The sequence below is a fragment of the Copadichromis virginalis genome, linkage group LG16, assembly GCF_057382275.1.
Source record: "Copadichromis virginalis isolate Kocher_CV1m ecotype Utaka linkage group LG16, C_Virginalis_male_GT1.1, whole genome shotgun sequence".
Taxonomy (NCBI): domain Eukaryota; kingdom Metazoa; phylum Chordata; class Actinopteri; order Cichliformes; family Cichlidae; genus Copadichromis; species Copadichromis virginalis.
Window position 1 is genome coordinate 7,069,053 of NC_140633.1, and position 14,963 is coordinate 7,084,015.

Here is a 14,963-nt window from a genome sequence, read left to right on the forward strand (position 1 = left end):
TATATGAAGTTGTACAAAAACGCTTTCTTTCGCCAAGACAGTGCGTTTCTCACTGTTACATGCATTTGAATGGGGAACTCGACCGAAACAAAGTATAGGTTTTCATTATGTGTATAACTTGAAAATCTTAGCTCCAACAGCTGCAAATCCTGTTTTCCCAGCACGGGGACCTTGAGTTCTATAAGATAAAGCCATAAACATGTTTGTCTGAGTCTTCTATCAAAAGTTACAGCTATTTATATGAAGTTGTACAAAAACGCTTTCTTTCGCCAAGACAGTGCGTTTCTCACTGTTACATGCATTTGAATGGGGAACTCGACCGAAACAAAGTATAGGTTTTCATTATGTGTATAACTTGGAAATCTTAGCTCAAACAGCTGCAAAACCTGTTTTCCCAGCACGGGGACCTTGAGTTCTATAAGATAAAGCCATAAACATGTTTGTCTGAGTCTTCTATCAAAAGTTACAGCTATTTATATGAAGTTGTACAAAAACGCTTTCTTTCGCCAAGACAGTGCGTTTCTCACTGTTACATGCATTTGAATGGGGAACTCGACCGAAACAAAGTATAGGTTTTCATTATGTGTATAACTTGGAAATCTTAGCTCAAACAGCTGCAAATCCTGTTTTCCCAGCACGGGGACCTTGAGTTCTATAAGATAAAGCCATAAACATGTTTGTCTGAGTCTTCTATCAAAAGTTACAGCTATTTATATGAAGTTGTACAAAAACGCTTTCTTTCGCCAAGACAGTGCGTTTCTCACTGTTACATGCATTTGAATGGGGAACTCGACCGAAACAAAGTATAGGTTTTCATTATGTGTATAACTTGGAAATCTTAGCTCCAACAGCTGCAAATCCTGTTTTCCCAGCACGGGGACCTTGAGTTCTATAAGATAAAGCCATAAACATGTTTGTCTGAGTCTTCTATCAAAAGTTACAGCTATTTATATGAAGTTGTACAAAAACGCTTTCTTTCGCCAAGACAGTGCGTTTCTCACTGTTACATGCATTTGAATGGGGAACTCGACCGAAACAAAGTATAGGTTTTCATTATGTGTATAACTTGGAAATCTTAGCTCCAACAGCTGCAAATCCTGATTTCCCAGCACGGGGACCTTGAGTTCTATAAGATAAAGCCATAAACATGTTTGTCTGAGTCTTCTATCAAAAGTTACAGCTATTTATATGAAGTTGTACAAAAACGCTTTCTTTCGCCAAGACAGTGCGTTTCTCACTGTTACATGCATTTGAATGGGGAACTCGACCGAAACAAAGTATAGGTTTTCATTATGTGTATAACTTGAAAATCTTAGCTCCAACAGCTGCAAAACCTGTTTTCCCAGCACGGGGACCTTGAGTTCTATAAGATAAAGCCATAAACATGTTTGTCTGAGTCTTCTATCAAAAGTTACAGCTATTTATATGAAGTTGTTCAAAAACGCTTTCTTTCGCCAAGACAGTGCGTTTCTCACTGTTACATGCATTTGAATGGGGAACTCGACCGAAACAAAGTATAGGTTTTCATTATGTGTATAACTTGAAAATCTTAGCTCCAACAGCTGCAAATCCTGTTTTCCCAGCACGGGGACCTTGAGTTCTATAAGATAAAGCCATAAACATGTTTGTCTGAGTCTTCTATCAAAAGTTACAGCTATTTATATGAAGTTGTACAAAAACGCTTTCTTTCGCCAAGACAGTGCGTTTCTCACTGTTACATGCATTTGAATGGGGAACTCGACCGAAACAAAGTATAGGTTTTCATTATGTGTATAACTTGGAAATCTTAGCTCCAACAGCTGCAAATCCTGATTTCCCAGCACGGGGACCTTGAGTTCTATAAGATAAAGCCATAAACATGTTTGTCTGAGTCTTCTATCAAAAGTTACAGCTATTTATATGAAGTTGTTCAAAAACGCTTTCTTTCGCCAAGACAGTGCGTTTCTCACTGTTACATGCATTTGAATGGGGAACTCGACCGAAACAAAGTATAGGTTTTCATTATGTGTATAACTTGAAAATCTTAGCTCCAACAGCTGCAAATCCTGTTTTCCCAGCACGGGGACCTTGAGTTCTATAAGATAAAGCCATAAACATGTTTGTCTGAGTCTTCTATCAAAAGTTACAGCTATTTATATGAAGTTGTACAAAAACGCTTTCTTTCGCCAAGACAGTGCGTTTCTCACTGTTACATGCATTTGAATGGGGAACTCGACCGAAACAAAGTATAGGTTTTCATTATGTGTATAACTTGGAAATCTTAGCTCAAACAGCTGCAAAACCTGTTTTCCCAGCACGGGGATCTTGAGTTCTATAAGATAAAGCCATAAACATGTTTGTCTGAGTCTTCTATCAAAAGTTACAGCTATTTATATGAAGTTGTACAAAAACGCTTTCTTTCGCCAAGACAGTGCGTTTCTCACTGTTACATGCATTTGAATGGGGAACTCGACCGAAACAAAGTATAGGTTTTCATTATGTGTATAACTTGGAAATCTTAGCTCAAACAGCTGCAAAACCTGTTTTCCCAGCACGGGGACCTTGAGTTCTATAAGATAAAGCCATAAACATGTTTGTCTGAGTCTTCTATCAAAAGTTACAGCTATTTATATGAAGTTGTACAAAAACGCTTTCTTTCGCCAAGACAGTGCGTTTCTCACTGTTACATGCATTTGAATGGGGAACTCGACCGAAACAAAGTATAGGTTTTCATTATGTGTATAACTTGGAAATCTTAGCTCAAACAGCTGCAAAACCTGTTTTCCCAGCACGGGGACCTTGAGTTCTATAAGATAAAGCCATAAACATGTTTGTCTGAGTCTTCTATCAAAAGTTACAGCTATTTATATGAAGTTGTACAAAAACGCTTTCTTTCGCCAAGACAGTGCGTTTCTCACTGTTACATGCATTTGAATGGGGAACTCGACCGAAACAAAGTATAGGTTTTCATTATGTGTATAACTTGAAAATCTTAGCTCAAACAGCTGCAAATCCTGTTTTCCCAGCACGGGGACCTTGAGTTCTATAAGATAAAGCCATAAACATGTGTATCCGAGTCTTCTATCAAAAGTTACAGCTATTTATATGAAGTTGTACAAAAACGCTTTCTTTCGCCAAGACAGTGCGTTTCTCACTGTTACATGCATTTGAATGGGGAACTCGACCGAAACAAAGTATAGGTTTTCATTATGTGTATAACTTGAAAATCTTAGCTCCAACAGCTGCAAATCCTGTTTTCCCAGCACGGGGACCTTGAGTTCTATAAGATAAAGCCATAAACATGTGTATCCGAGTCTTCTATCAAAAGTTACAGCTATTTATATGAAGTTGTACAAAAACGCTTTCTTTCGCCAAGACAGTGCGTTTCTCACTGTTACATGCATTTGAATGGGGAACTCGACCGAAACAAAGTATAGGTTTTCATTATGTGTATAACTTGAAAATCTTAGCTCCAACAGCTGCAAATCCTGTTTTCCCAGCACGGGGACCTTGCGTTCTATAAGATAAAGCCATAAACATGTTTGTCTGAGTCTTCTATCAAAAGTTACAGCTATTTATATGAAGTTGTACAAAAACGCTTTCTTTCGCCAAGACAGTGCGTTTCTCACTGTTACATGCATTTGAATGGGGAACTCGACCGAAACAAAGTATAGGTTTTCATAATGTGTATAACTTGGAAATCTTAGCTCAAACAGCTGCAAATCCTGTTTTCCCAGCACGGGGACCTTGAGTTCTATAAGATAAAGCCATAAACATGTTTGTCTGAGTCTTCTATCAAAAGTTACAGCTATTTATATGAAGTTGTACAAAAACGCTTTCTTTCGCCAAGACAGTGCGTTTCTCACTGTTACATGCATTTGAATGGGGAACTCGACCGAAACAAAGTATAGGTTTTCATTATGTGTATAACTTGAAAATCTTAGCTCCAACAGCTGCAAATCCTGTTTTCCCAGCACGGGGACCTTGAGTTCTATAAGATAAAGCCATAAACATGTTTGTCTGAGTCTTCTATCAAAAGTTACAGCTATTTATATGAAGTTGTACAAAAACGCTTTCTTTCGCCAAGACAGTGCGTTTCTCACTGTTACATGCATTTGAATGGGGAACTCGACCGAAACAAAGTATAGGTTTTCATTATGTGTATAACTTGGAAATCTTAGCTCAAACAGCTGCAAAACCTGTTTTCCCAGCACGGGGACCTTGAGTTCTATAAGATAAAGCCATAAACATGTTTGTCTGAGTCTTCTATCAAAAGTTACAGCTATTTATATGAAGTTGTACAAAAACGCTTTCTTTCGCCAAGACAGTGCGTTTCTCACTGTTACATGCATTTGAATGGGGAACTCGACCGAAACAAAGTATAGGTTTTCATTATGTGTATAACTTGAAAATCTTAGCTCCAACAGCTGCAAATCCTGTTTTCCCAGCACGGGGACCTTGAGTTCTATAAGATAAAGCCATAAACATGTTTGTCTGAGTCTTCTATCAAAAGTTACAGCTATTTATATGAAGTTGTACAAAAACGCTTTCTTTCGCCAAGACAGTGCGTTTCTCACTGTTACATGCATTTGAATGGGGAACTCGACCGAAACAAAGTATAGGTTTTCATTATGTGTATAACTTGGAAATCTTAGCTCAAACAGCTGCAAAACCTGTTTTCCCAGCACGGGGACCTTGAGTTCTATAAGATAAAGCCATAAACATGTTTGTCTGAGTCTTCTATCAAAAGTTACAGCTATTTATATGAAGTTGTACAAAAACGCTTTCTTTCGCCAAGACAGTGCGTTTCTCACTGTTACATGCATTTGAATGGGGAACTCGACCGAAACAAAGTATAGGTTTTCATTATGTGTATAACTTGGAAATCTTAGCTCAAACAACTGCAAAACCTGTTTTCCCAGCACGGGGACCTTGAGTTCTATAAGATAAAGCCATAAACATGTTTGTCTGAGTCTTCTATCAAAAGTTACAGCTATTTATATGAAGTTGTACAAAAACGCTTTCTTTCGCCAAGACAGTGCGTTTCTCACTGTTACATGCATTTGAATGGGGAACTCGACCGAAACAAAGTATAGGTTTTCATTATGTGTATAACTTGGAAATCTTAGCTCAAACAGCTGCAAAACCTGTTTTCCCAGCACGGGGACCTTGAGTTCTATAAGATAAAGCCATAAACATGTTTGTCTGAGTCTTCTATCAAAAGTTACAGCTATTTATATGAAGTTGTACAAAAACGCTTTCTTTCGCCAAGACAGTGCGTTTCTCACTGTTACATGCATTTGAATGGGGAACTCGACCGAAACAAAGTATAGGTTTTCATTATGTGTATAACTTGAAAATCTTAGCTCAAACAGCTGCAAATCCTGTTTTCCCAGCACGGGGACCTTGAGTTCTATAAGATAAAGCCATAAACATGTGTATCCGAGTCTTCTATCAAAAGTTACAGCTATTTATATGAAGTTGTACAAAAACGCTTTCTTTCGCCAAGACAGTGCGTTTCTCACTGTTACATGCATTTGAATGGGGAACTCGACCGAAACAAAGTATAGGTTTTCATTATGTGTATAACTTGAAAATCTTAGCTCCAACAGCTGCAAATCCTGTTTTCCCAGCACGGGGACCTTGAGTTCTATAAGATAAAGCCATAAACATGTTTTTCTGAGTCTTCTGTCAAAAGTTACAGCTATTTATATGAAGTTGTACAAAAACGCTTTCTTTCGCCAAGACAGTGCGTTTCTCACTGTTACATGCATTTGAATGGGGAACTCGACCGAAACAAAGTATAGGTTTTCATTATGTGTATAACTTGAAAATCTTAGCTCCAACAGCTGCAAATCCTGTTTTCCCAGCACGGGGACCTTGCGTTCTATAAGATAAAGCCATAAACATGTTTGTCTGAGTCTTCTATCAAAAGTTACAGCTATTTATATGAAGTTGTACAAAAACGCTTTCTTTCGCCAAGACAGTGCGTTTCTCACTGTTACATGCATTTGAATGGGGAACTCGACCGAAACAAAGTATAGGTTTTCATTATGTGTATAACTTGGAAATCTTAGCCCAAACAGCTGCAAAACCTGTTTTCCCAGCACGGGGACCTTGAGTTCTATAAGATAAAGCCATAAACATGTTTGTCTGAGTCTTCTATCAAAAGTTACAGCTATTTATATGAAGTTGTACAAAAACGCTTTCTTTCGCCAAGACAGTGCGTTTCTCACTGTTACATGCATTTGAATGGGGAACTCGACCGAAACAAAGTATAGGTTTTCATTATGTGTATAACTTGGAAATCTTAGCTCAAACAGCTGCAAAACCTGTTTTCCCAGCACGGGGACCTTGAGTTCTATAAGATAAAGCCATAAACATGTGTATCCGAGTCTTCTATCAAAAGTTACAGCTATTTATATGAAGTTGTACAAAAACGCTTTCTTTCGCCAAGACAGTGCGTTTCTCACTGTTACATGCATTTGAATGGGGAACTCGACCGAAACAAAGTATAGGTTTTCATTATGTGTATAACTTGGAAATCTTAGCTCAAACAGCTGCAAAACCTGTTTTCCCAGCACGGGGACCTTGAGTTCTATAAGATAAAGCCATAAACATGTGTATCCGAGTCTTCTATCAAAAGTTACAGCTATTTATATGAAGTTGTACAAAAACGCTTTCTTTCGCCAAGACAGTGCGTTTCTCACTGTTACATGCATTTGAATGGGGAACTCGACCGAAACAAAGTATAGGTTTTCATTATGTGTATAACTTGAAAATCTTAGCTCCAACAGCTGCAAATCCTGTTTTCCCAGCACGGGGACCTTGAGTTCTATAAGATAAAGCCATAAACATGTTTTTCTGAGTCTTCTGTCAAAAGTTACAGCTATTTATATGAAGTTGTACAAAAACGCTTTCTTTCGCCAAGACAGTGCGTTTCTCACTGTTACATGCATTTGAATGGGGAACTCGACCGAAACAAAGTATAGGTTTTCATTATGTGTATAACTTGAAAATCTTAGCTCCAACAGCTGCAAATCCTGTTTTCCCAGCACGGGGACCTTGAGTTCTATAAGATAAAGCCATAAACATGTTTGTCTGAGTCTTCTATCAAAAGTTACAGCTATTTATATGAAGTTGTACAAAAACGCTTTCTTTCGCCAAGACAGTGCGTTTCTCACTGTTACATGCATTTGAATGGGGAACTCGACCGAAACAAAGTATAGGTTTTCATTATGTGTATAACTTGGAAATCTTAGCTCAAACAGCTGCAAAACCTGTTTTCCCAGCACGGGGACCTTGAGTTCTATAAGATAAAGCCATAAACATGTTTGTCTGAGTCTTCTATCAAAAGTTACAGCTATTTATATGAAGTTGTACAAAAACGCTTTCTTTCGCCAAGACAGTGCGTTTCTCACTGTTACATGCATTTGAATGGGGAACTCGACCGAAACAAAGTATAGGTTTTCATTATGTGTATAACTTGGAAATCTTAGCTCAAACAACTGCAAAACCTGTTTTCCCAGCACGGGGACCTTGAGTTCTATAAGATAAAGCCATAAACATGTTTGTCTGAGTCTTCTATCAAAAGTTACAGCTATTTATATGAAGTTGTACAAAAACGCTTTCTTTCGCCAAGACAGTGCGTTTCTCACTGTTACATGCATTTGAATGGGGAACTCGACCGAAACAAAGTATAGGTTTTCATTATGTGTATAACTTGGAAATCTTAGCTCAAACAGCTGCAAAACCTGTTTTCCCAGCACGGGGACCTTGAGTTCTATAAGATAAAGCCATAAACATGTTTGTCTGAGTCTTCTATCAAAAGTTACAGCTATTTATATGAAGTTGTACAAAAACGCTTTCTTTCGCCAAGACAGTGCGTTTCTCACTGTTACATGCATTTGAATGGGGAACTCGACCGAAACAAAGTATAGGTTTTCATTATGTGTATAACTTGAAAATCTTAGCTCAAACAGCTGCAAATCCTGTTTTCCCAGCACGGGGACCTTGAGTTCTATAAGATAAAGCCATAAACATGTGTATCCGAGTCTTCTATCAAAAGTTACAGCTATTTATATGAAGTTGTACAAAAACGCTTTCTTTCGCCAAGACAGTGCGTTTCTCACTGTTACATGCATTTGAATGGGGAACTCGACCGAAACAAAGTATAGGTTTTCATTATGTGTATAACTTGGAAATCTTAGCTCAAACAGCTGCAAAACCTGTTTTCCCAGCACGGGGACCTTGAGTTCTATAAGATAAAGCCATAAACATGTTTGTCTGAGTCTTCTATCAAAAGTTACAGCTATTTATATGAAGTTGTACAAAAACGCTTTCTTTCGCCAAGACAGTGCGTTTCTCACTGTTACATGCATTTGAATGGGGAACTCGACCGAAACAAAGTATAGGTTTTCATTATGTGTATAACTTGGAAATCTTAGCTCAAACAGCTGCAAATCCTGTTTTCCCAGCACGGGGACCTTGAGTTCTATAAGATAAAGCCATAAACATGTTTGTCTGAGTCTTCTATCAAAAGTTACAGCTATTTATATGAAGTTGTACAAAAACGCTTTCTTTCGCCAAGACAGTGCGTTTCTCACTGTTACATGCATTTGAATGGGGAACTCGACCGAAACAAAGTATAGGTTTTCATTATGTGTATAACTTGGAAATCTTAGCTCCAACAGCTGCAAATCCTGTTTTCCCAGCACGGGGACCTTGAGTTCTATAAGATAAAGCCATAAACATGTTTGTCTGAGTCTTCTATCAAAAGTTACAGCTATTTATATGAAGTTGTACAAAAACGCTTTCTTTCGCCAAGACAGTGCGTTTCTCACTGTTACATGCATTTGAATGGGGAACTCGACCGAAACAAAGTATAGGTTTTCATTATGTGTATAACTTGGAAATCTTAGCTCCAACAGCTGCAAATCCTGATTTCCCAGCACGGGGACCTTGAGTTCTATAAGATAAAGCCATAAACATGTTTGTCTGAGTCTTCTATCAAAAGTTACAGCTATTTATATGAAGTTGTACAAAAACGCTTTCTTTCGCCAAGACAGTGCGTTTCTCACTGTTACATGCATTTGAATGGGGAACTCGACCGAAACAAAGTATAGGTTTTCATTATGTGTATAACTTGAAAATCTTAGCTCCAACAGCTGCAAAACCTGTTTTCCCAGCACGGGGACCTTGAGTTCTATAAGATAAAGCCATAAACATGTTTGTCTGAGTCTTCTATCAAAAGTTACAGCTATTTATATGAAGTTGTTCAAAAACGCTTTCTTTCGCCAAGACAGTGCGTTTCTCACTGTTACATGCATTTGAATGGGGAACTCGACCGAAACAAAGTATAGGTTTTCATTATGTGTATAACTTGAAAATCTTAGCTCCAACAGCTGCAAATCCTGTTTTCCCAGCACGGGGACCTTGAGTTCTATAAGATAAAGCCATAAACATGTTTGTCTGAGTCTTCTATCAAAAGTTACAGCTATTTATATGAAGTTGTACAAAAACGCTTTCTTTCGCCAAGACAGTGCGTTTCTCACTGTTACATGCATTTGAATGGGGAACTCGACCGAAACAAAGTATAGGTTTTCATTATGTGTATAACTTGGAAATCTTAGCTCCAACAGCTGCAAATCCTGATTTCCCAGCACGGGGACCTTGAGTTCTATAAGATAAAGCCATAAACATGTTTGTCTGAGTCTTCTATCAAAAGTTACAGCTATTTATATGAAGTTGTTCAAAAACGCTTTCTTTCGCCAAGACAGTGCGTTTCTCACTGTTACATGCATTTGAATGGGGAACTCGACCGAAACAAAGTATAGGTTTTCATTATGTGTATAACTTGAAAATCTTAGCTCCAACAGCTGCAAATCCTGTTTTCCCAGCACGGGGACCTTGAGTTCTATAAGATAAAGCCATAAACATGTTTGTCTGAGTCTTCTATCAAAAGTTACAGCTATTTATATGAAGTTGTACAAAAACGCTTTCTTTCGCCAAGACAGTGCGTTTCTCACTGTTACATGCATTTGAATGGGGAACTCGACCGAAACAAAGTATAGGTTTTCATTATGTGTATAACTTGGAAATCTTAGCTCAAACAGCTGCAAAACCTGTTTTCCCAGCACGGGGATCTTGAGTTCTATAAGATAAAGCCATAAACATGTTTGTCTGAGTCTTCTATCAAAAGTTACAGCTATTTATATGAAGTTGTACAAAAACGCTTTCTTTCGCCAAGACAGTGCGTTTCTCACTGTTACATGCATTTGAATGGGGAACTCGACCGAAACAAAGTATAGGTTTTCATTATGTGTATAACTTGGAAATCTTAGCTCAAACAGCTGCAAAACCTGTTTTCCCAGCACGGGGACCTTGAGTTCTATAAGATAAAGCCATAAACATGTTTGTCTGAGTCTTCTATCAAAAGTTACAGCTATTTATATGAAGTTGTACAAAAACGCTTTCTTTCGCCAAGACAGTGCGTTTCTCACTGTTACATGCATTTGAATGGGGAACTCGACCGAAACAAAGTATAGGTTTTCATTATGTGTATAACTTGGAAATCTTAGCTCAAACAGCTGCAAAACCTGTTTTCCCAGCACGGGGACCTTGAGTTCTATAAGATAAAGCCATAAACATGTTTGTCTGAGTCTTCTATCAAAAGTTACAGCTATTTATATGAAGTTGTACAAAAACGCTTTCTTTCGCCAAGACAGTGCGTTTCTCACTGTTACATGCATTTGAATGGGGAACTCGACCGAAACAAAGTATAGGTTTTCATTATGTGTATAACTTGAAAATCTTAGCTCAAACAGCTGCAAATCCTGTTTTCCCAGCACGGGGACCTTGAGTTCTATAAGATAAAGCCATAAACATGTGTATCCGAGTCTTCTATCAAAAGTTACAGCTATTTATATGAAGTTGTACAAAAACGCTTTCTTTCGCCAAGACAGTGCGTTTCTCACTGTTACATGCATTTGAATGGGGAACTCGACCGAAACAAAGTATAGGTTTTCATTATGTGTATAACTTGAAAATCTTAGCTCCAACAGCTGCAAATCCTGTTTTCCCAGCACGGGGACCTTGAGTTCTATAAGATAAAGCCATAAACATGTGTATCCGAGTCTTCTATCAAAAGTTACAGCTATTTATATGAAGTTGTACAAAAACGCTTTCTTTCGCCAAGACAGTGCGTTTCTCACTGTTACATGCATTTGAATGGGGAACTCGACCGAAACAAAGTATAGGTTTTCATTATGTGTATAACTTGAAAATCTTAGCTCCAACAGCTGCAAATCCTGTTTTCCCAGCACGGGGACCTTGCGTTCTATAAGATAAAGCCATAAACATGTTTGTCTGAGTCTTCTATCAAAAGTTACAGCTATTTATATGAAGTTGTACAAAAACGCTTTCTTTCGCCAAGACAGTGCGTTTCTCACTGTTACATGCATTTGAATGGGGAACTCGACCGAAACAAAGTATAGGTTTTCATAATGTGTATAACTTGGAAATCTTAGCTCAAACAGCTGCAAATCCTGTTTTCCCAGCACGGGGACCTTGAGTTCTATAAGATAAAGCCATAAACATGTTTGTCTGAGTCTTCTATCAAAAGTTACAGCTATTTATATGAAGTTGTACAAAAACGCTTTCTTTCGCCAAGACAGTGCGTTTCTCACTGTTACATGCATTTGAATGGGGAACTCGACCGAAACAAAGTATAGGTTTTCATTATGTGTATAACTTGAAAATCTTAGCTCCAACAGCTGCAAATCCTGTTTTCCCAGCACGGGGACCTTGAGTTCTATAAGATAAAGCCATAAACATGTTTGTCTGAGTCTTCTATCAAAAGTTACAGCTATTTATATGAAGTTGTACAAAAACGCTTTCTTTCGCCAAGACAGTGCGTTTCTCACTGTTACATGCATTTGAATGGGGAACTCGACCGAAACAAAGTATAGGTTTTCATTATGTGTATAACTTGGAAATCTTAGCTCAAACAGCTGCAAAACCTGTTTTCCCAGCACGGGGACCTTGAGTTCTATAAGATAAAGCCATAAACATGTTTGTCTGAGTCTTCTATCAAAAGTTACAGCTATTTATATGAAGTTGTACAAAAACGCTTTCTTTCGCCAAGACAGTGCGTTTCTCACTGTTACATGCATTTGAATGGGGAACTCGACCGAAACAAAGTATAGGTTTTCATTATGTGTATAACTTGAAAATCTTAGCTCCAACAGCTGCAAATCCTGTTTTCCCAGCACGGGGACCTTGAGTTCTATAAGATAAAGCCATAAACATGTTTGTCTGAGTCTTCTATCAAAAGTTACAGCTATTTATATGAAGTTGTACAAAAACGCTTTCTTTCGCCAAGACAGTGCGTTTCTCACTGTTACATGCATTTGAATGGGGAACTCGACCGAAACAAAGTATAGGTTTTCATTATGTGTATAACTTGGAAATCTTAGCTCCAACAGCTGCAAATCCTGTTTTCCCAGCACGGGGACCTTGAGTTCTATAAGATAAAGCCATAAACATGTTTGTCTGAGTCTTCTATCAAAAGTTACAGCTATTTATATGAAGTTGTACAAAAACGCTTTCTTTCGCCAAGACAGTGCGTTTCTCACTGTTACATGCATTTGAATGGGGAACTCGACCGAAACAAAGTATAGGTTTTCATTATGTGTATAACTTGGAAATCTTAGCTCCAACAGCTGCAAATCCTGATTTCCCAGCACGGGGACCTTGAGTTCTATAAGATAAAGCCATAAACATGTTTGTCTGAGTCTTCTATCAAAAGTTACAGCTATTTATATGAAGTTGTACAAAAACGCTTTCTTTCGCCAAGACAGTGCGTTTCTCACTGTTACATGCATTTGAATGGGGAACTCGACCGAAACAAAGTATAGGTTTTCATTATGTGTATAACTTGAAAATCTTAGCTCCAACAGCTGCAAAACCTGTTTTCCCAGCACGGGGACCTTGAGTTCTATAAGATAAAGCCATAAACATGTTTGTCTGAGTCTTCTATCAAAAGTTACAGCTATTTATATGAAGTTGTTCAAAAACGCTTTCTTTCGCCAAGACAGTGCGTTTCTCACTGTTACATGCATTTGAATGGGGAACTCGACCGAAACAAAGTATAGGTTTTCATTATGTGTATAACTTGAAAATCTTAGCTCCAACAGCTGCAAATCCTGTTTTCCCAGCACGGGGACCCTGAGTTCTATAAGATAAAGCCATAAACATGTTTGTCTGAGTCTTCTATCAAAAGTTACAGCTATTTATATGAAGTTGTACAAAAACGCTTTCTTTCGCCAAGACAGTGCGTTTCTCACTGTTACATGCATTTGAATGGGGAACTCGACCGAAACAAAGTATAGGTTTTCATTATGTGTATAACTTGGAAATCTTAGCTCCAACAGCTGCAAATCCTGATTTCCCAGCACGGGGACCTTGAGTTCTATAAGATAAAGCCATAAACATGTTTGTCTGAGTCTTCTATCAAAAGTTACAGCTATTTATATGAAGTTGTTCAAAAACGCTTTCTTTCGCCAAGACAGTGCGTTTCTCACTGTTACATGCATTTGAATGGGGAACTCGACCGAAACAAAGTATAGGTTTTCATTATGTGTATAACTTGAAAATCTTAGCTCCAACAGCTGCAAATCCTGTTTTCCCAGCACGGGGACCTTGAGTTCTATAAGATAAAGCCATAAACATGTTTGTCTGAGTCTTCTATCAAAAGTTACAGCTATTTATATGAAGTTGTACAAAAACGCTTTCTTTCGCCAAGACAGTGCGTTTCTCACTGTTACATGCATTTGAATGGGGAACTCGACCGAAACAAAGTATAGGTTTTCATTATGTGTATAACTTGGAAATCTTAGCTCAAACAGCTGCAAAACCTGTTTTCCCAGCACGGGGATCTTGAGTTCTATAAGATAAAGCCATAAACATGTTTGTCTGAGTCTTCTATCAAAAGTTACAGCTATTTATATGAAGTTGTACAAAAACGCTTTCTTTCGCCAAGACAGTGCGTTTCTCACTGTTACATGCATTTGAATGGGGAACTCGACCGAAACAAAGTATAGGTTTTCATTATGTGTATAACTTGGAAATCTTAGCTCAAACAGCTGCAAAACCTGTTTTCCCAGCACGGGGACCTTGAGTTCTATAAGATAAAGCCATAAACATGTTTGTCTGAGTCTTCTATCAAAAGTTACAGCTATTTATATGAAGTTGTACAAAAACGCTTTCTTTCGCCAAGACAGTGCGTTTCTCACTGTTACATGCATTTGAATGGGGAACTCGACCGAAACAAAGTATAGGTTTTCATTATGTGTATAACTTGGAAATCTTAGCTCAAACAGCTGCAAAACCTGTTTTCCCAGCACGGGGACCTTGAGTTCTATAAGATAAAGCCATAAACATGTTTGTCTGAGTCTTCTATCAAAAGTTACAGCTATTTATATGAAGTTGTACAAAAACGCTTTCTTTCGCCAAGACAGTGCGTTTCTCACTGTTACATGCATTTGAATGGGGAACTCGACCGAAACAAAGTATAGGTTTTCATTATGTGTATAACTTGAAAATCTTAGCTCAAACAGCTGCAAATCCTGTTTTCCCAGCACGGGGACCTTGAGTTCTATAAGATAAAGCCATAAACATGTGTATCCGAGTCTTCTATCAAAAGTTACAGCTATTTATATGAAGTTGTACAAAAACGCTTTCTTTCGCCAAGACAGTGCGTTTCTCACTGTTACATGCATTTGAATGGGGAACTCGACCGAAACAAAGTATAGGTTTTCATTATGTGTATAACTTGAAAATCTTAGCTCCAACAGCTGCAAATCCTGTTTTCCCAGCACGGGGACCTTGAGTTCTATAAGATAAAGCCATAAACATGTGTATCCGAGTCTTCTATCAAAAGTTACAGCTATTTATATGAAGTTGTACAAAAACGCTTTCTTTCG